Consider the following 22736-nt stretch of genomic DNA (forward strand, 5'->3'; position numbering starts at 1 on the left):
AAAGAAAAGGAATTTATTCGGTATGTGCTGTGTACACCGAAGTGCCGGTTTTCAATGAATCCTAAAATAGAACACGGAGTTGTACAGAATAGAAGAAAAAAAACATGTGCTTAATATTACACTCGGTCACAATTAGAAAAGTTAATCTTAATCTAAATTTAGGGAGAAATATAAACATAAAAAAACACAGATCTTAATGTAACTCAATTATGTTAAAACTAACATTACTTATGCTGCGTTGCTGATGCTGTTTGCTAATGTATACATTTAAATATTATTTAGTGACACCTATTGGAAGTAAATACAATTATATTGACATGTGGTATCTAGAATCTGTTAATAGATAATGTTAGTGAGATTATGTGAAAAATGTCTCAAGTCAACTTTGCTTCCTCTTTATACTTTTTAAATCTCTTTGTATAACACTTTTGATGAATAATTAACGTTATCTTTTCATTCAACGTAAAAATCGCTGTTACACTGGAAATTTAAAAAGAAACGCGAGTAATGCGTTTCCTTTTAAATCAGCTAGCCTCTAAGTGGAAATAGGCACTTAGTCTATAGAGACAGGTTGTCATATTCATAGTGCAATCCAACAGTCGGCGCCGGCAGACACGATCACGATTGGCCGTCATTGCACGAATGACAACGTTGATAAACTATTACCAAGCACTGAGTCTTAGGTTTTACTACATATGCAAACTTTAAGGTTAGCCTTGTAACTAACATTCCTCTGAAACTTTAATATTAATTAAACATTTTGAATATTCTAGAGTCGTGAAGCAAACTTTTTATTCTATCAACTAGCTGTTCCCGGGCGGATTCATCCGCATGAAATTATGAAAATTTTATTTTATTGCTTACACTTGTCAAATTATCAATAGCAAATGTCAAAATGACATGACAAGACATGACGTTAGCAAACTTTCTTCCTTGATGTTGGCAGCAACTTATGGTCTCTTTCCCGCATTATGGTCTTTATCTAAAATATTTACCCCCTAAGTTTAATGGCGTGAAAATATATAGCCTAAAGCATGACGTAAATGTAGGGCTTTTTATTAAAAAAAGAATTTTTCAAAAATATGCTGTAATTGCTGAAATCTTAGGCAACAAAGAAGTGTGTGTTTACGCTTTATTATAATAGTATACAAGTATAGATAGTATAGATATGTGACTGTTTTTATCAAATTAAAATTCTGCTTTAGTTTAGCATATCGGAATATTCGAGGTAGAAATCTTGAAACTCTGGCTTTGGGGTCGCAAATTTCAAGTCCAGTTATAAGTATTTATTCAGTGCTAAGCTATTAATATTAACAGCGTCTATTACTATTGTATCGGTGTCCATTAAACCTGGTTGTTGGTATGCCAATAGGGCCGGCGCCTAATGCCGGATGTCCAGTTATGTTTTAATATATCGCCCCGACCCGCAAACTATCACGTAGGCTAACACGGCATCTTCTAGCCTTTGTTTCGATAGGATCATTAACTTTGTCTTATCTAAGCTCTTAACGTCACATTTGAATTTCGAACGAGGCTCGCAGCTTCCTTATTTTGAATTCGAAATTTAAATGTAGCGAAGATCGCTTTGCTTCGATAAGATCGATATCAACTTTAGGTGGTTACAAAATGAATATCTTATTTCCCTCATAATTTCTTTTTTGAATTTTTTTCTATATCTCAATCTGGTTTATCTCTTTTTTTCTCTAAAAAAAATATTAATTTTTACAGGTGTTTCAGCAATGGAAATTGCTTAGTATGTTGACATTATTGGGTTAGCAATGGCATCTGTAAAAATAGGTTAGTTAGGACAAGTCATCGAGGAGTGTTCAGTCACGGACGGGTGGGCACTTGCGTCACCGCATCGACATCGACACACAGTAATCTGACGATAAATCACTCCCGTTTCTGGATCGGAATGAGATCACGAGCTCGAATTATACCGATACTGAGAGACGAGGCTAATTCCTTACCTAATAACGTGAAAGAATTTAGAATTTTAAACCCCAAAACTGCGAGTTTGAGATTAGATATTCATTGAGTTAGATAATTAAACGCATAAGTTAATGTGTGCTTAAAGTCAAATAAATATGTACAGTACTCGAATGTACACATCGTACCGAAGAGTGTTCTTTTCGATCATTTTTAATATGAAAACTCAACGAAAGTTATACGTATGAGCTGAGTATTGAAGATTGAAATCACTGTTATGGTAGTAAAATTCTGAACTGTTATGTTCACATATATGTTTTAATATTAAAAAATGTGCCAAGATATGAGATCCAAAAGATCGAGTGGATCTTATATTGTCATAAATCTAAGATACATTTGTTTCTGAATATTCAATAGAAGACAATCGTATATACATTTTATTTAAATATTAATGAAAATTCAAAGACTTATAACAGTACAGCAACAAGGCGCGAGCGGTTCTAGGATCGATCTCACGAAGGTACAGCCAGGTTCAGAATACCGTTGTATGCTTAAAATAGCAACAGAAATAACAATTTAAGAATGCAATATCTGCCATTTCAAGCGAGCTGCTTCGGACGGCATTTATCGTGCTTATGAATACGTTGTTTATTTATTGAATTATGAAAATAGAATTAATATAACCGCGCTTAGTAGGTTAGCTGTAGACAGTAACGACACTTTGCAAATACCGTTAACTGTTAAGAAATTATAATTATTTCGATACCTTTTGCGCGACTGGCAAATTATTATTTTTCTTCATGAAGTATTACAATCTATTCTGAGAGTCAGACCGACCGAACACTGAGAGGAAATTTGAATATATAACAGCGTGATAAAGCAACAATTAAACTCAAATTTCATAAATTTGACGTCCGTCAGATTGTAGTGTTTACATTTTTGAGATTTGTTTCAATATTTGGTTAGTAGTCGATCAGACTTTTAAATTTACTATTCCGTCATTCCTGTAAATTCATGTTTACTATCAAAAAGTAAAAACGTTTTTGTTAAAAAATAACTCTATAGTTAGTATTGTCCTGTTTATCGATTGAATGGTATTAATCTAAAGATGGTCCGACTCGAGTCGTGTTTCCGTTTAGAATCGCGCCTTATTGATTGACTATTAAAGAGTAACCCCATTATGTTCATTGCATTACAATTTATTAAACAGAAAACATAAATATGCGGACATTAACAATAACATTAACTTCGTAACATAACTCACAACAAGTTTAGACACTCGTATATTTTTGTTGTTGTGTATACGAAACAATTTAAGAAAAATCCAGGTGTGTTAAAACCATCAAAAGAAATTTCCGTCGTCGAACAGGTAATTGGTGTACCTTTCCAATAAATAAATACTAATATTATAAAGAGGAAAGATTTATATTTTTATATGTATTGAAATAACTCAAAAACTGCTGAACCGATTTCAAAAATTCTTTCACCATTAAAAGGCTATTTTATTACTAAATGACATAAACTATATTTTGAATTTTACATGGACGAAGTCGCAAGCAACAGCTAGCGTGTAATATTTACTCTTCGTCAACATCGTTGTTGTCATAGATTATTCAATCCTAAATTCGACAAAAAAAAAATGTTAATAAAAAATTATAATGCCACTTTTTCCGAGAGTAAGAAAACCATTGAAGTTCAAGTTCGCATTTAGTCGAAAGGTAAACGTACGCCTGCGCAGGCGCCGGTTGCGATGTTAAATACAGCGCAGCCACACACGATCTCAACTCCATTACGATCAACGCCATTCTAACGATCGACGGACTTCTGTTTGAACTAAAAACATTGACTGAAAATAAAAATAAAGACGACAGAAAAAAACTATTTTCGGATCTACTAATACAATTAATTTAATTGTCGATTTCAATATTGAATATTAGGAACACACACAATATTAATTGTTGAATATAGAAAATTAGATTTTATTACAGGACATATAATCCTCGAAAAAAACAGAGATAAATGCGATAATCAACTAAAAAAAAATATAAAAATTAGATCTACAAAATACATCTTCAATGTAAGTACAGAAAATTTAAGTCATTTGTATCCAAAATTAACTGCGATTGTGTTCAAGAATTACGGACTAAAATAAACATTAAGATTTACGGGGTAGACACATTGAGTTATGGGGTATAGTATATAATTTAGTACGTGTTGAAGTAGCATGATGCAATCGCATATGACATCATACGATTTGTAAATGTCGCGACATCGCCCATCCCAATAACATAATAACGGAATCGAAGCCGTTCTTATCGACCTCATTTACTATTGTCTTCCACGTTAATAATTTCATTGATGAGAGCTCATAATCTATATAGTTAAACACTTGAATACACCTTGTTCTATCTATACATATAATAAAATTGGAGTGTCTGTTTGTAATATCAAAAGAAAAATTCTAGATTTTGGTAAGATGATGTATTTGCGTTGCTGATAACGAAAATCACATTTATAATTTTTTGTCTGTATTTACGCAAGACGCGTTTGTCTAGATATAAAGACAGACAAGCCTAATTTTAGTCCCTTTCTCTTTACCACCCTTTTCTCATAAGAAGAGGATGGGAAGAGGAAGTGGATTTGACAGAGGAGGAGATGCATAGGGAGATATCCGCTTTATGTGCATCTCCTCTGTCGGATAAGGGTAGGCAACGCATCTGCAATTACGGATGTCTATGGGCAGCGGTCGCTTCGCCATTTTGGCTGATTCTGGTGGCCGCTTGCTCGTTTGCCACCTTTTGTTAAAAAAAAAAACATAGACAAGCATATTATAGCCTACTTTTTTATCTTAATAATGCGTGGACGAAATCGCGGGCAACAGTTAGTTGAAACATAAATTTTACAAGATATAACTTTAAACAGTAAACAGCTTTGTATAACGTGTAAAAATTAATAATTTATGATGATTTGTATCTAAAATAAAAATCACAAAATATTTTTGTCGTAATTTGAAAACGATCGTAAATAAAAATTAAAACTGTTGTGAAGACAGCTTTAATGTAAAGAGTTTTAATAGCATGTTAATTCTGTAACATCTTTAGTGTTAAAGATGAAAGATTTAACTCGCAAGTACCACGTAAATTATCTACAAAAAACACATTTGAGTAACTACTCAACGTAATTTGCGAAAAACATCTGTTGTCTAAAATTTGCAACTACCTAAAATTAAACAGACCTGTTGTTTACAAGTTTACATTCCCGTTCATATTAGAATAACAATGCATGTTGCTGAAAGAATTAACCTAGAAACTGAGGTTAATATATTTAGTGAACGTCTATCTCGATTTAGTCAAGTATTCATTAATTTAGTTCTTTCATATCCGTTGTTTATGAGAACATTTTTGTGTCAGACTTTATCCGCTAAGTAAAATGTTTGTTTTTCTTCCGTTTTATTAATGAAAACTTGTATGATATTTTAATATAGCACGCTTGGGTGAATTCTGCGAAAAGTGTTTTAATTTGAGTATTTACGTTGTGAATTTCTTCAGAGAAAAGCTTGCCGCACCGCGATCGTGTATTTACTTTGATTCTTATGTCGTACGTTTAACGGTATACCAATATTTATAACTAACTCTTTCCCGCGACAACGTCAAAGAAAGAAATGAAAAAATATAGCCTATGTTACTCACAGATAAATAACCTTTATAACGTTGAAAGAATTTTTAAAATCGGCCTAGTAGTTTTTGTGCCTATCCATTACAATCAAGTTTTCTTCTTTATAATATTAGTATAGATACAGATTAATACAGTCTTGTTTATATTAATACAAGATGCAATGTATTAGCGAATAAAATTTACTAGCTGTTGCTCGCGACTTCGTCCCGTAACATTAAAAAAAATAAAAAATATAACCTATGTAACTCACTGATGCCGTAGCTTTTTAATGGTGAATTTTGAAAACAGCCAAGCAATTTTTGAGTTAATTTAAAAATCATATAAAAACACAAATCTTTCCTCTTTATAATATTAGTATATACGAATGCACAATTAACTTACCTGCGCAACGGACCATGAATCTAGAGATTCCTATTTAAACTTCAGTAACAGGTTTCCAAGATAGATTGCAACTAGATATTCTAGCGTGTGTATTAGCTTATGGGTAGTATATTTACATAGGAAAAGATAGATGCAATGAGTTTTGAATTTCGCTAATAAAACAACGCGATACTAGTTTGTAGTGTAATAAATAACGGAATTGTGGGTAGCGAAGAATAAATTATTATTAAAAATAAATATATTGTTACCGTCTGGTTTAAAAAAGTTGAACATTAAAAATAATGTTTAATTGATGTAACATAATAAAGTAATAATTTATTTAATTAAGTTAGCAAAGTTAATATTCTAAAATGTCTTAATAAACATTTCAAGCATATAACTATTGCATTTATAGATTGATGCATGGTATTACAGCCATAAATTATGTATTTTATTACTGGATAAATATTCTGAACGCACATTATAGATGGCGCCACAATCAAACGATAATAGGGCATATGACCTCATTACTTAAAAGTTAGAGTGCAAGGTTGTTACGTAGCGTGTTGTAAATTTGATTCCTTTTTTTTACGATATCCATATTCACGCATGAGTTTTTTTATATAAATAAATATTCAGGGGTTTTTTAAACAGCGTGATTTTTGCACATTATTTAGTTTGTTTCCCATATATTTAAGCACTTAGTTATATGTTTATTTGTGTTTCTTTTGGTTATTTCTGATTGTGTTGTAATGTTGTTAAGGATTAAACATTATTTTTTGTACTAGCTGTTGCTAGCGACTTCATCCGTGTGAAAATAAAAAATGTAGCCTATGTCACTTACAGATAAATTACCTTTCTAACGGTAAATGAATTTTTAAAATCGGCCCAGTAGTTTTTGAGTTATTTCAATACATACAAAAATATAGAAATGGCTTATGTTAAATTCTGTTTGTTTAGTTGAATTTTATTTCAATTAGATTCTGTTTGGAATTTATTACTTTAGTGTTGCAATGTTTGCGGTTATCCACATATTTGGTTATGTCTTCATCTCATTCATGCATTACAATTTAATGCACCTTAACGGTTATTACATTGTTATCAACATATCGTTTTATACGCCAATAGAAACGTTAAAACAAAGTACGCGCACTTTAAACTCCTCGATAATCATAAAAGCCTGATATCTCTACTAATATTATAAAAAGGAAAGATTTGTATTTTTAGATTTTTGTATGTATTCGATTCACGTAAAAACTACTGGTCCGATTTTAAAAATTCTTTAACCAATTTATCCTAATTTATCTTTGAGTAATATAGACTATATTTTTAAGTCGCGAGTAATAGCTTGTTTGTTAATGAAGAGAGAAAAGACTGAAGAAATGTATACTCAAATTTATTATTGAAAGGCGTAGTTAAATACTTTATCTTGGAGTTTTAAAGTATGAAATACGATTATAAGAATAGTGTTTGTACGTTACATGTTTTATTTCCTGACACGAAATTAATATTTAAAACATTGTTATATCAACATCAAACTATTTATTAGATTTATGATAATTAAAATTTATACGAACACTAAAATGTATGTTAAATATAACGTAAAAATTTCCTCGAAATAATGTTACTTGACAAAATATTTATAGACAATAATTAAATCAATTTACATTTAAATGTCTTCAATCAGTTGAGTTCAGTTTGGTATTCTGTCGCAAACAAAAGAAATATTTGCACAAAACCATTTTAACATTTGACATAGTGGTTTTATGTATTCCATTTAAATAGGCGGTAATATGAACGACCAGTATAAGTTGATCTGGCGGCGCGTCCGCTGGCGCCTTGGTCTGAGACGAAAAAGTAATTTGGTGAAATTAACGACTCGAATTCATTAGAGAATCTGACTTGAGATACTAGATTTTATTAATAAAACACATTTACTAAAGTACGTGTAAATGTTAACTTAAAGTATGTTTTTTACTAAGGTTATTGTATATTAGATACGTAGTTTTTTTGTGGCAATAAAAATCTCGTTTATTATTTATTTATTTATACTTAAAGTGCGAAACCTTCAAGGTCACTTAAAGAAACCTTTAGAAATGCCTTGTCTGTTTGGCTGTCTGTTTGCAAGCCGCGTTTGTTCCGGGTAACCACCGAAACGGTTGGGCCGATTTCGACCGGACTTTCACTGAAGGGTAGCTGACATAGACGGGCATATTATAAGCTACTTTTTATCTTAATATTGCGTGCACGTATTCGCGGGCTACAGCTAGTCATTAAATAAACATTTAAATGTTTATTACCTTTTTTAAGCTTATTAAATTGGATTTACATATAAAGTAAAGGCTATATAGGCTATAAAATTTTATAAATACCGAAATATACACATTAAAAACTTTACGACATTTTTATAAGTGTAACAAATAGTACTTAAATTCCATTTTTTACACATGCGATGTATTTTTGTAAATGTAAAATTTACCTTACTAGCTTTCGCCCTCGACTTCATCCGCGTGCAATTAAAAAAACAAAGTAACTAGCCTATATATTCTTCTAGATTATCCTCTACAACTATATGTCATATTTCATCGAGATCCATTCGCTACTTTAGGATACAAACTCTAACAAACATCTATCTAAACTTTCGCTTTATAATATTAGTAAGACATATTCATGAAACTAAAAAAGTTTTATTACAATTTTTGTTCTTCACAACTACCAGTTGTTAGAAAAATGTTACATCTGAAAATACAGATCTGTTTTAATAGCGTTTCATAATCTGTGACTAATCCATAAATTAACGTATATATGACTAAATCGAACTCCAAATAGATTATCGTGACAAAGATATCCATTATAAAAAGTGCAAACATTTGTCCAAACACAGGCCAACATATTACCAATGTAAATACTCAATATTTTTATATGAACACAAACGTTGGACGGTTGGAGCTTACACAACATTATTTCACGTGCTAATACGATTCGCAAATATTGCTCAATGCAAATGGAGGCGCCTCAAACATGCGTTAAGAAACTTTTCGTACGGCTTAGATATGGAAGATAACATTAGTTGATAACTCGTTTAGAAATAGATCATGGAGATAAACACGCCTGCGTTTTGCCTTAATTATAATACCGATCTAACGGACTTGAGACGAATGAACTTTCTCATCCAAAGGCAGAAATAGTAAATGCAAACATTTTACTATCAATAACTAGCTGTTCCCGTGCGACATCATTCGCATGAAACTATGAAAATTGTTTTATTGGTTACATTTGTCAAATTCAATTGCAAATGTCAAAATGACAGACAAAATCTTGGAATTTTGTATATTATTATAATATTTTCCTAAAATTTAGTATTGAAACAATTATAAATCTAACCAAAACATTGAATAACCCTAAACGGCTTATCTAAAACTTAATTGATAATAGTAATCTATATGCAAAACGCTTATTAGAAGAAGAAAACATAAGCATAAATTGGCTGGTAATATATGATTTCCGTCAAGACTTTACTTGGTTATAACCACTTTAACATGAAATGTTCCGTCCATAAAAGAGAAACAAGACCCGGCTTAACATTGTTTAGTAGAGTAAATAATCGCGCGGTATATCTGTGTCGTGTTACAACCTCTTTGTGTGTTTGTACAGTTATTAAGATCAAATGGCCGGCTACCACGAGACTACAGTCAACTGTTTATATTGGACTTGTTTTCAAAAGGCTCCTTCCTCGAACATATAAAATTGTTCCTACGTCTAAATATAGTACGAACTATTTCGAGACTTCCGCAATTAAAAATTGAGTGACAAAGTATTTTTGGTATAGCCATAATGAAAACTGCGACTCGTTAGTCACACGCTTGTATTTTGTTTGTTTTCAGTTTTTTTTTTAATCTGTGATAATATTATCTTTGACAATTTAACAATATGTTATCTACAAGTGTCAATGAAAGACTATTTCAAATAGAGAATTGTAGATTCTTTTTTTGAATCTATCTTCAATAAATGCAATTTCAAAAATCGAATTCTTCAGTTGAAGATTCGAATCATCCTTATGTTATGGATAAACTAGCTCTTAAATGTGCCATGATTAGCCCTATCGCCGATAAGCTGTCAGACGAAGATACCGCGAAACAATCCTAACAATATCCTCTGTTGATACAGAGAACGCAATATATCCTAGAAACGTTAAGAACATGGTATTTGTTAGCTAAAGTATGGCGACATCACATGGCAGTATATTCAACTAAGTCTTAGCATAACTGCAAAATTAAACAAAAGCAGCGCGGCATTGTTATCCTGATGCATTAGATACGCATTGCTGTTATACATTTTTGAATTTAACTCCATTCAGTATCAAACAGAAGTGAATACAATTATGCTTTTTCTTCGAACAGAAACGATTTAAGAGTGACTTTTAAGTTATATCAGTCAACCTTACCTTGTCGTTGTGCGAAGTTGGCACAGTTGGACTGCTTCTTCTATACATCTCTATCAGCCGTCTAATCTGAATTCACTCTCTTCAAGGGATTATTCTCAACCGTCACCGCGCTCTGTCCTCACGTGAGGACAGATGAAAATAAAAAGTTCCATGTGTCACCTTATTGATAATAGTGAGACCAAAACTAAGCCGGGTGACAGTTCGGAATACTCCCCTTCAAGCATACTATATTGTTTACTGTTACTTTTTAAATTGAATAGCTATGTATATTGCTTTGAGATATTTATACAATAGATAAAGACAAGGACTAGATATGGTCTATTTTAAGCTAATGCAACATTGTCATATAAAAATCAAATTATAAATATTAGTTTATATTGTCACTTCCAGCCAAGACTATCACCGTTAATTCTGAGAAATTATAATTCGTTGGATAATCTTTAAACAAACACGCCATGTGTTTGCAGGTCAGTACTCTGTACTCTACGCTCGGCTCGCGTGATTGGACCGCGTAATGACTGTTTACCTAAACAACAGCGTAGATACAGCCTTCGTACAGGCAAGTACACAATAAAACACGATCGACCTAACAATAACGTTGATTAAAAGCTTCGTTAATATTTCATTGAAATCAAAGTTCCAGCAAAGTTTGTAGATTGATACTTGGAATTCGTTACTTTTAATTTTCTGGGTACCAAAATGCAGTGTGATAGCGATATTTTAAGCTATAATATACTAGCTGTTGGTGGCGACTTCGCCCGAGTGAAACTAAAACAATAGTAAAAATATAGCCTATGTTACTCAGTGATAACATAAGCTTATTAATAGTGCAAGAATTGTTGAAATCGGTCCAGTAGTTTTTGAGTTATTGGAATACATAAAAAAATACAAATCTTTCCTCTTTATATTAGTATAGAAGTAACTATTAGATTTTCCGCCATTTTTTACTTGCTGATAACGTTCATCTTTTGTTATGCAGAGAGAAGTAATTTATGCTTCCTTCCTAAGTTGTTTAGAATTTAGAAATTTGTGCGCAAAACATAAAGAGTGAAATCCCGCAAATTGTGTATTACTCTATGTAATAAATTCTTTCCATTCGGTAACTTGTTTTTCCAGTTTTCCATCAAGTCTCCTAATTCGAGCGGCAGCTAGACACGCGAGGCGACACCATGCCGTGCCAAATGTTGCCATATATATTGATAGGATCTACTATAAATTACGTTTATGACATGACGCATGAATCAAGAGATCAAGACATAAAATAAGTAATTTAACTGTCCTAAAACATTTAACATTTTTTGTTAAGTTTCTTAAATATATTTTGGAACTAAATTAATGATATTTGTATTTCAGCTATTATTTTGCAATATTTTACTTTTTACTTAACTCTATGGTATACCAATCTCAAAAGATATTTTTTGGAAATACCAAGATCAATTATAGAAATGCAATGTGCATTAAAATTTTATTTTATCGCAACATTACACTTTTTCTGATAATTACGTTCATGTTGAATATCTAATTATTTTCCCACATTAAGGACAAAAAAAATAATTAAATCACTTCACATGCAGGAGCGTTCAAATTTACAAATACCGCTCTAATCGATTACGAACGCAACCAGTCACGAATGCTGGGACAAGTTGGACATTGCGTAATAATATACAAGTAAAACACACGCCGCTAATTGTACATGTGTGAAGTTAGCCATAAGCACAGCATTGAACCTGATACTTCTGTTTTCATTCAATTTCCTCATTTCAATTGTTTCTCTTCATCATACTCAGATATCACATATATTGGTCCTGCTTTCTATAGCTTAAGCAATCTTCCTGCAGCTAACTTCAGACGTCAAAAGTTGTGTAGACTAAACGACTACAACTTGACTACAACTTCAATAGGTTGTCGTACCGCTATCAATCATTGCCGTACCGTCGCCGAATTATAATCCTTTACGATGTGATTCATTGACTTAAGCAGCTTATAAACAACGTTACTACGATTTAAAAACATCGCACGTGCCTTCGAGATGATTTTCTCTTGGCAATTTATCATTTCGGAATGTATTTCGGCAATATTTCTTTATGGTTCTATTTAAATACATATTTTTATAACGATGTATTAAAAGGCCAGTAATCGTTGTATATTTTTTTAGTAATTCATCGTTTTATAAGTTGATTTTGTAAAAGTTTGTAATAAGTTTGTCTGTCATTCAAGAAATGTACAACTAAAACTCTCATTTGATTTCAAAGAGAAAGAGAGGGCTTGGTGCTTCACCAAGTAAATCTATTTAGTTTTTTTTTGTTTTAACTGTTTGAATTATAGTTAGTTACATAAAGAAATGGAATGGTATTCAAATTTCATTATTATGCACACACTCTAAAAACACTATTGTGAATTAAAAACCTTAGTTAAAAGTCGAAGCAAGGTTTTTAAGGTTAAGTTTAAGTAAATTAGCCGTTTTAAATCCTTGGTCGATTCAATACAATTGCAAATTTCGATTATTTCTAAAGACCATTATTTAAATTTGCTTTGATGCATCAAAACTATTTATATCGACGTCGTATGTTTAATTTGGCAATATTCGTATTCGCTGATGCAATTATACGATACAATTCACGTCGAACCATTAACTCGGTCTGGATGCAGCGTGAATGGGTGGCCTATTTCGATGGCCGGTGATCCGGAGCGGTGAGCCCGTGCCCATTGCGACAACGCGAGTACAAAACCAAAGTCTTTGTACCCACAGACCTACTGAACTTCCAATTTAACACATGGAATTAAGAGCATGCTATATGAAATTTATATCCTTGTTAAAGAGTCTATATTGATGGATTTCTCAATGTAAACATTGGGGGTGCAAAGAGGAATTAATCGTTAAGGCGATTCACGGTGTCGACTTTAGATTACAGTGCGGTTTGCTGATCTGCTGATTGATCTGATTGTCTACTAATTACATAATCCCACGTATACCTGTTAACCCCCCATTACTGGTAAAAAGGGGGATGGTAGATATCTCACCCGGAGCGCTAGTAGTGATAAAACTGTATGGTACTTGAGATTCTTGTCGATTATATTCCTCTGAATCTAAAATAATTGGAGGAAAATATTCGATATTATAATAGTAAAAACCTAGTCTTCTTCACAATCAACTTTCAGTATATCATATTCTCATCATCAGCTCCATTGGGTATACACAAGTTTCGAAGTCAGATCGTCAGGGTAAATTTTACTAACTAAAGCTAAATTTTAAAGGAAATTTATTTCAGGCAATGACGCATCGTCATGCTCATTAAACATGTCGTTCAGAACGGCGGCAAAATGTTGCATACCCGCTTCAAAGAATGTCTCTTACAAAATACTATTTGGTACAGCACAGACTGATGTATTAAAAATGCTCTATACAGTTATAATCCAAAATGCTCTGCTGACTGATCTATTCCCAATAACCTATGAAACTACAACAGGATTTTACAAGTAATCAATAAATTGATCAGTAGAATTGTATTATATAGTAACTTGAACAATTAAAGAAACAAAATCGATTTCCTATAGAGGTAAATTATTAAGATCATAATTTGTAGCTAGCAACTTTTTAGATATTATAAAGAGAAAAGATTTGCATTTTTGAATTTTTGTATTTATTGAAATAACCCCAAAACTACTAGGCCAATTTCATAGATTCTTTCATTAATAAACAGCTAACTTATCATTGAGTAACATAGGCTATGTTTTGTATTATTTTTTTAATTTCACGCGGACAAATCGCGAGCAACAGCTAGTCTGTAACAACAGTATCAGTTTTATAATTACTGTCTTACACTAATCTACTTTTTAAATTACCCGAAGACTGATTTTACATAGTTGTCAGTAAAATAGTTTTACACCATCGTGTTCAACCACGCCTTCATATTGACCGTGACATCACAGAATATAGGAAGAATGGAATTCCTCGGACGCTGTTTGTTCACGTATTGAGGTTAAATTTAAAATTCGAACGTTTGAAATGTATTCAGAATTGTAAAATAACTAATTATCTCTAATGATTTTACCGCCAACTACAAAAGATTGTAGAGTAAATATTTATGAACAAGTAATAACCATAATGTACTCGTACGTGATGTGTTTTACTCTAAAGTTACGTCTATGGATAGATGTTTTAAAAACTATTTACTAAAATATTAAGCACTAGGTTTAAGAAAATAAATGGATATCAGTTTAAAAGCAATAAATACATTTCTTTAACAAATGAGTAGGTAAATTAATTTTACTGTTTTAATTAATTTGTTTCTTAAGCAAAGGACACATAAAGAGCAAATGGGCATATGAAAATTGTAGATTTTTGTGCCAGTTTCCTTGAAGTTTCAACTTTCACGGAATATTACCAGTAATAAAAAGTAACATCTGAAGAGATTTGTGTTGATCAAATATTAATCTTGGGTGAGGTTTTCACACGAAAACTTGTGTTTTTTTATATGACATTCCACGGTAGCAGTTAATACCATAAATGTTGACTATGTTAAACATTGTTATACAAACTTGTGTCAACGTCCTACGAAAGTTTTATAGTTAGCATGCAAATGGCTTCACCAGTTGATAAACTTACGAATTCATACCTATCCTTTTTTTGTTATTTAAATTATTAGCATCTCATTTAATAATCCTTACAGCAACCGTACCAACGACATTAATAAATTGACTATCTTTGTTATAATTTTAATACGATTGAGTTTTAGAAATTTGCGTTTTAAATTTCATAAAATATATGTCTCGTTTAACGCATACTTTTATATTTTCGCATATATTTCGCATTATAATTCATCACTTATTTAAACACGAAGGAATATATTAAAAAAAAAACTTTTTACAATAATATAAATATCTATGTTAATTTTATTACCCTTATTCATCCATCAAGTAACAGTGACATATGAGAATGTTTTATGCTTTTTAAACAAATCAGGCAAAAAAATAATTTAATGGCTATACTTTAATGTTTCGCTTATTGACTACAATTCGCGAATCTTTGCAAGTTCCGTAACTTCCTATAAGTGTTGGGTTAGGTTAGGATAGAGTCCAGATTTCTCAATATTAACAAATACAAAATAGTACTGAATGAATGGTGCACGTAATTATTCTGAGTAATTACAAACACGTTATACGCAGTTTTAGTCCTTTTACAATGTTGCAGACCTCTTGAAGGTAAACAGGATATCAAATATAGATTCCATCTTGATTCGATTCATTGAAATGTGTTCAAAACGTAAATAACTACACTTTATGAGAATGAGACAATTCACCATAAAAATCAGTTGCGCCATTTTCACACGTCGCGGTGGGCCATACAATTGTTTGCTGTACTCAATCTTTGATACGATAGTCTTGTAGATTGTATCTATTTGCGTCTTCCTTATGACCATGCTACTTATTAAGCTATCGTGTTATATGGCTGGAAACAAAAGTTACTTCATACTTATAAACCGTTGTAAGCTTTGCGTCATATTTTCGGAATTTCTTTGTCTTCTGTTCAGTTATTTAGACGGGGCTATAATTTGAATGTACGATTGTAATTGTTTCTGTATATTTTAAGAGTTATGATGTGCTTTATGTTCACGTTTGTTCATTGTTTCTCCTTTATTTGGATTTGTATGAATCGTTATCGCCAAGCTTTTTTTTTAATTTAAATATTATTGCCGTATTTTTCCAAGGCCAAGGTGACGATTGTGGTTAGTTTGAATAACCTCTTATAACTTTCGTAAATATATTTTTATAGTTCGTAGTTACCAGAATTTAAGCCTACCCTTCTTTTAACTTAGTTACATTTTTACATTAAATTAATTTCGTATAATGTTAGGTGTAAATATTAAACTTATGTGAGAAGTCGGTCAAATATTAACCTATAAAAATAAATAAAAGCATAAGCAAAGTATTTATATATGAAATATACAAAAGGTTAATATCAATATCGTGAATTTGATATAAGCTATTTGAATAGATCAAATATGGATAGAATACATTTACCTTTAGAGACGATCGTAATTTTTGTTAAGATCGCCCACCCACTGCGCTGCATATTAGTGTTGCTATTTACTATCAAAGGTTTCTATTGTGTAAGTGTTTTAAGATTTATTTGTTTCGTATCTCAGTTCAAATGTCATACGACAGTTTACACAGTGAGTTTCCACTGTCGTAACATGTACAAAAACATATTGTTTTCCCGCTCATCATACAAAAACAGAGATAATAATAAGTAATAAGACAGTGGAAATTTGTTGTAATATAAATGTTAAAGTTGGGATGTAAATCGCGTCGTCGAATTAAATGTAAATGATAAAATATAACAAATCGTTATCTATTCGTCCTAAACAATTTTACGTTAATAAGGCTGTGACCATAGACTTCTTACAAGCAGATATACATTATTATTTTATAAGCTGGAACGTTCCAAAATAAATCCATAGACAACAAATGACTTTCTCAGCCAATTGTCACTGGCACGACAGACAGACGACGAAAGATGTGAACAAATAATTTATGATTTAACTATGTAAAATTTTCTTTTAGCTCAGACGTAATACTTTATACAGTTATCTACATACTATTTTAAATTAACTGCAGCATTATATTTGAATTGCAAAAAAGCTTTTCATTTAATAATACAAAGAAACGTGCTACAAACTAATACTGGAGTATAAAGATAGTGTTAACACTTTATTCAGATTTTGATGATTGAAAAAAATCTGACGTTAATAACATTAATGCACGTGACGCCGATGTATTTGCAAAGATTAAAGAAATATTAGAGTCTAAAGGAAGCAGTATTATTTCGTTCTACATTTGTACTATAATAGTCGGAATGCCAAAGAGCCACTCTTTAGTTAAGTACTATAAACTTATATTCGGAAGGAGCAAAGTAACTATTTGTAGTAAATTATAAAAAACAAAAGATAGGTTGCAATAATCTTCTTATAACATCTATAACCTGTAGTTTGCCTTACACGGAACAGGTCAACAATCTTACAATCTGACGGAAACATTACATTTATACTCTGATCTGAAGAAGATATAAATGGAAGGGCAATTAAATTCAACAAGCTAAGAAACTAGTTAATAATATTAAATTTAATTACAAGTTACAAAGTTGACGTGCACCGTTTTGAATTATCGCAATCTCGTAGATAATGTCAACTGTTTAACAGTTGGCATGCGCGCTGGAAGGTGTGCCTAACACTGACTGTAAAGAAAAGGACTAAACAAGTCGCCGTGATACCTAATAAAATCTGCCATTATTTTCGAGGAGTGAGACAATCACACATATTTGCATATTTGATGTGTTCGTTTTTATTTAAAAGAGTAGAATGCGTGCGCTTAACATGTCCTGTCATTTAAAAATCAACGGAAAGAGATGAAGATCCGTGTAGCTTCGAGAGACTGTATGAAGACTAGGTGTATCTTTAATTCAAAAGAATCCCAGCTTTAAACTGTATATTCATGAAGCCAGACAGTATCTATGTAATGTATCTGACAAGGTGTTATTTGAATTAGCCATGCGATTCCCGGGAAGTTAACGTCGCAAAGGGCCCTGTTGCACTGTCACGCTAAGTCACATCCAGTTATGTACATGCAAAACACCGCACGTACAAGGACTAGGAATGATGAATAGCTGTTTATCTTTAAATAATATTCTACGATTTAAACATGAAGTTTTAATTTATTATAATTAAATGCTGACAGAGACAAATACATCTTTTAAGATTTACCCGCGACAGATAAGTGGGAAATCCTGAAAAGGGCGGGCGCACACCTTTGACTTAACTATCGCACAATAGTTGTGCGATTCTCGATTGTTTCGCAGCCAATTCAAATGTGTCGAACAACCAAAAATCGAGTAATGTGCGCGTCTCCATATAAAGTCATAGGAATAACATTGCGACTAAACAGTTGTGCGATAGTTTAGCCAAAGGTGCGCGCGCTCTAATAGAATATTTGTTATATAAATTAATTTTTGTTACACCTTTAAAAGATGGTGGTATTGTCGATTAACTTCATGAAAAATAAAAACGTGCTATAATAAAAGTTATAGGGCCTGTCCCACCACTAGCTGATAAAGGTTCAGATAGCTTAAAATTACAGTCACTGTCAGATTAGGTAACAAAATTCGATATTTCTACCACATATATTACACGTTGGATTGTTATCAGACAATTTACAATTAGGTGCGACGGGCTCTTAGTATTTGTCGGTAGTCCTTAATTACATCAATAAGAGTCATACACTACGTAAAATGACTCAATTAGTAACGGAACACAAAACAAGTATGACTACGAGATTTCCTTTCTCGTGTTCACCCAACATGGCTGTCATGACAGGCCAATAACGCCCGAAAAGGATTAGCAGCATTAAGAATGTGAATAAAAGCCGTGCCTTCGAGAGCTGCTCACACTGAATCCTTTGTGGCTATCGAACAACACTGCCGTTTACCAAATTAACAGCATTATGTTCTTCCGACAAACATGATTCATACAATACGAAGCTATGCAGCCAGATTTGGTCATTTATTTATAAAGTGTATTCTCGAATTTTATAATTATTTTTAGTCTATAAGTTTTATACCTTTCTTCATAACTTATCTCCAAATACGGTTAAAAATAAGCTTTCACTATCAGAATGTTTCTAAATCTGCATTTTTTAACGATGCTAAAATAAAAAGTTACCAATCCCTAACAGAGCTAAATATAACGAGTACATACGTACAACTATAAAATTTTATACGCTCACAATTAAAGTTCGTAAAAAACATGCGTATAAAATATGAATATGAAATACATTTCTCTTTTATTTATAGTCATAAATATTGTTGATGAGTATTTGGTGTATACAGGGTGTCTAAAATAACGTATAAACATGCGAAATTTTGGATAACAAAACTTCAACATATTTTTGTCCAATGAATAAGCGATCTTCTGTTTAAGTTACTAGCTGTTGCTCGCGACTTTGTCCACATTAAATTAAAAAGAATAGTCAAATTGTCGTCTATGTTACTTTTAAAAATCGGTCCAGTAGTTTTTGAGTTATTTCAATACATACAAAAATACAAATCTTTCCTTTTTACATTATTAGTATAGGTGTCGAAGATACGCTACGAGCAAGAACTAAAGAATTGGGAAATTATTTCAACATATAACTATATAATTTTTAATAACTACATATTGTATACAACCATCCAAAGGAATGTAAGACGATAAAATGCCGCACGGTGTCCGTCTTGCAATCATTAATCAATTTTGAGCCTTTTATAATTATTATAATTAATAATTTTATCACCGATCCGTTTGATGGCGCCAGCGTCCGCTACAAGCCGAAAAGCACGTTTTATTTAATTACCGCTTATTAAATTATGTTTATATTTCTTTTTAGTGTACCGGTTAAAAACACATGCTTACATATGCTTATTTTACGACCACTTTCATTGACAATCTTGTAAGTTGCTGGCCGTCTAAATACATATTGATCATTGAATATCGTAGGTTTTCACGGCACCGAAAAAACTATAACTTTTTTTTTTTAAAGGAATTGAGAGGCAAGGCTATATTTTTGTATGTGTTGCCACTGTAGAAACCCACGATAAAAAGACATTTCATACAACTTTATTCACACATAAGGCAAAGCAGTTTATTGATAATCATTTGTTTTTGCTTATTGTAGACCAGTAACTTCTGTACGCCATTAGCTATGCAAATGAAAATATAAAGCACTCGAACTAAATAGATGTAAACGATGCGGAACGAAAGCGTAAATGCAGTGACACTTTCTTCCTCCTTCTAGCTGTCATCTCTGATAGGTTTGGAATTGCGAATGACAGCCGTGGAATTAATAATAGTCAGAATAAAGGATGTTTCCCGTTGGGCCAATCGACCTACCGATTGCTCAACCCAATCGTTTTTTTCTTATTGGGCAGATCATGTCTACAATAAATCTACCTAAAGGGAAAATACCATTCGGTTGAGCGATCGGTGGGCCGATCAACCCAACGTGAAACACCCCGAATAAACTGTTTGTTGTGTTAAGTTTTCGCCTTTCCGAAAATACGGTCAAATTAAAATTATCTATATCTCTGAGATTTGTTATTTGTGTCATTATACTTAATAGTAGAGACTAGAATATTAACAGCAAACAATTTAATTGTACAATAGCAATCGTATTGTACAAGTACATTTTAAGCTTCAATAAATATAAGCCTAAATCTACGTAATCTTAGTTTTAAATATATCAGAAGCCGGTGTTAAATACATTAACGAACATTGATTAATCGTTTAACGTACATTGGGTACTTAATTAGCAATATCTTGACTTGGTATGGTCAAAATAAATTAAAACTAATGACAATTATGCAAATGGCAATGCTCATTCTGACAGTTGGTCAAGAAAGTCGCTCGGATTACGAACTATTGACCACTGAATTAATTATGAGAGGAAATCTAAACCCACGTGGGATATTTTTGATTAATCTTAAATCGATATCTAGCTATATTAATATTATGAACAGGAAAGATTTGTATTTTTATAAGTATTCGATTCACGTAAATACTACTGGGTCGATTTCAAAAATTCTTTCACCATAAGAAGGTAATGTATCTGTGAGTAACATAGGATACATTTTTTGCCGCTTGATTCAGTATTCATTATTTTGACGAGATATTTCTTTCCCATCATAATGACTAATTATTTCGCTATTAATATCACCCAATCTTCAATACATGATACTATCAAATAACAAGACCCATAAATAAGGTAAAGACCAGTATTTTGACATTCTCAAAATGACCATTTTACTGCCTAGTTGTGTAAGAGATAAGACTTGTATCACTTGGCGACACAGAATCCGACGGTCTAGTCCAGATCTAGGGCTGACACCGTTTTATTAAACGTAGACCTGAACACTGACAACAAAAACGAACACTCGTCATCCTTTACTTCTTTGCAGACGATTAAAAAACAAGAATATTTAGTGACTTCGATCTATTCTCTGACTCGAAGACACAAACCCGTAGTCCGAATATGTATCATCCAAACTCCAAAAATGTGGATTAAACTCCAAGTTTTGACAGCCCTATCCAGATCGCCCACGGTCTCGCGAATGCTCGCTCCATTCATAAATATCGAACCACGCGTTTACGAAATTTGGAATCTTATAGAGCAATAATTGCTGTTCCATTATGGCGACATTATGTATTTAATTTATTATAGTTTATTGCTTTTATACGAGCTTTTAGCGTTATAAACTATGTGAAATACAACGTATTATTTTTATTCTTATTAATTTATCAAGTACACATACGTAAATAATATCTTCGCCTTTTAGTCATGCGATATTTAATGATATACTATTTTACTGAAGACCTGTTTGTTAACTAGGATTTACCATGCATACTTATTCCACCTCTATAATAAGTGCATGAGCGGAGCGGCCCTTAAAGTTACACTTAAGCCGTCATAAATATACCCATCATTAAAGTATTCAATTAGACCCTTTATACGTTATTAAATTATATCGATAAATAGCAACTTATTCTATTATTTCAATCTCTACAGTGTTGAAAAAATGAGATCTTCAATTGTTTTTGTTAATTGTAAGAAAAACTTCATAAAATAGAATAATAACAGATAGTGATGTAATAGGTCACATATTTCGTCCAATTAAAATGTGTCAAAACTGATTTATTCGATCCTTTTACCTGGCAACTTTATAATGATGTCCCGTTACTTTAGAATAAATTATAACATAAAACCTTTTGTAAGGACGGCTTATAAGGTGTCAATTTGAATCTTAAACGAGCGATATACGAGTCTATTATGATACGTTTAAAGCTGTGTTTACGACTAATTTATAGGTTTGTTTTATGTTTAGTGTGGAGCTGTAAATTTCAATAAAACACAACAATTAAAACAGTAGACGCGGTCAGAGATATTTAATTTAATTGTAACTCTACAGCTAAAAAACATATGCAGGTTTTTGTTTATTTTAGTAGTTCCTTGAGGTAAAAAAATGTTACATTTGTGTGTGTCTAAAATACTATTTATTCATTCTCATATTCTTCATTTTTAAATTGTTGCAGAAGTTTAGTTTTAACTGTACAGTTCAACTGACAATTAAATATTACTTAAACACACAGTTGGACTGTTCAGTTACATCTGTCGGAACTGAGCGTATTTTTAGATCTAGGCAGTCGAAAAGAAATATCTAAACTTATTTAAATCTTTTAGGTTTTTAACTTTACTAATTAAGTTTTATCATAGTATCATACTAATATAAATGCGAAAGTTTAGA

The 22736-nt window shown here is 31.9% G+C and overlaps 1 protein-coding gene across 1 annotated transcript in view; it reads right to left on the reverse strand.

Moving 5' to 3' along the window:
• LOC106102105 (papilin-like) overlaps window positions 1-22736 on the reverse strand; it is a 52142-nt gene that overhangs the window by 15307 nt on the left and 14099 nt on the right. The gene's annotated exons all lie outside the window — the stretch shown is intronic.

This window comes from Papilio polytes, unplaced genomic scaffold (assembly GCF_000836215.1).
Source record: "Papilio polytes unplaced genomic scaffold, Ppol_1.0 DF823923.1, whole genome shotgun sequence".
Lineage (NCBI taxonomy): Eukaryota > Metazoa > Arthropoda > Insecta > Lepidoptera > Papilionidae > Papilio > Papilio polytes.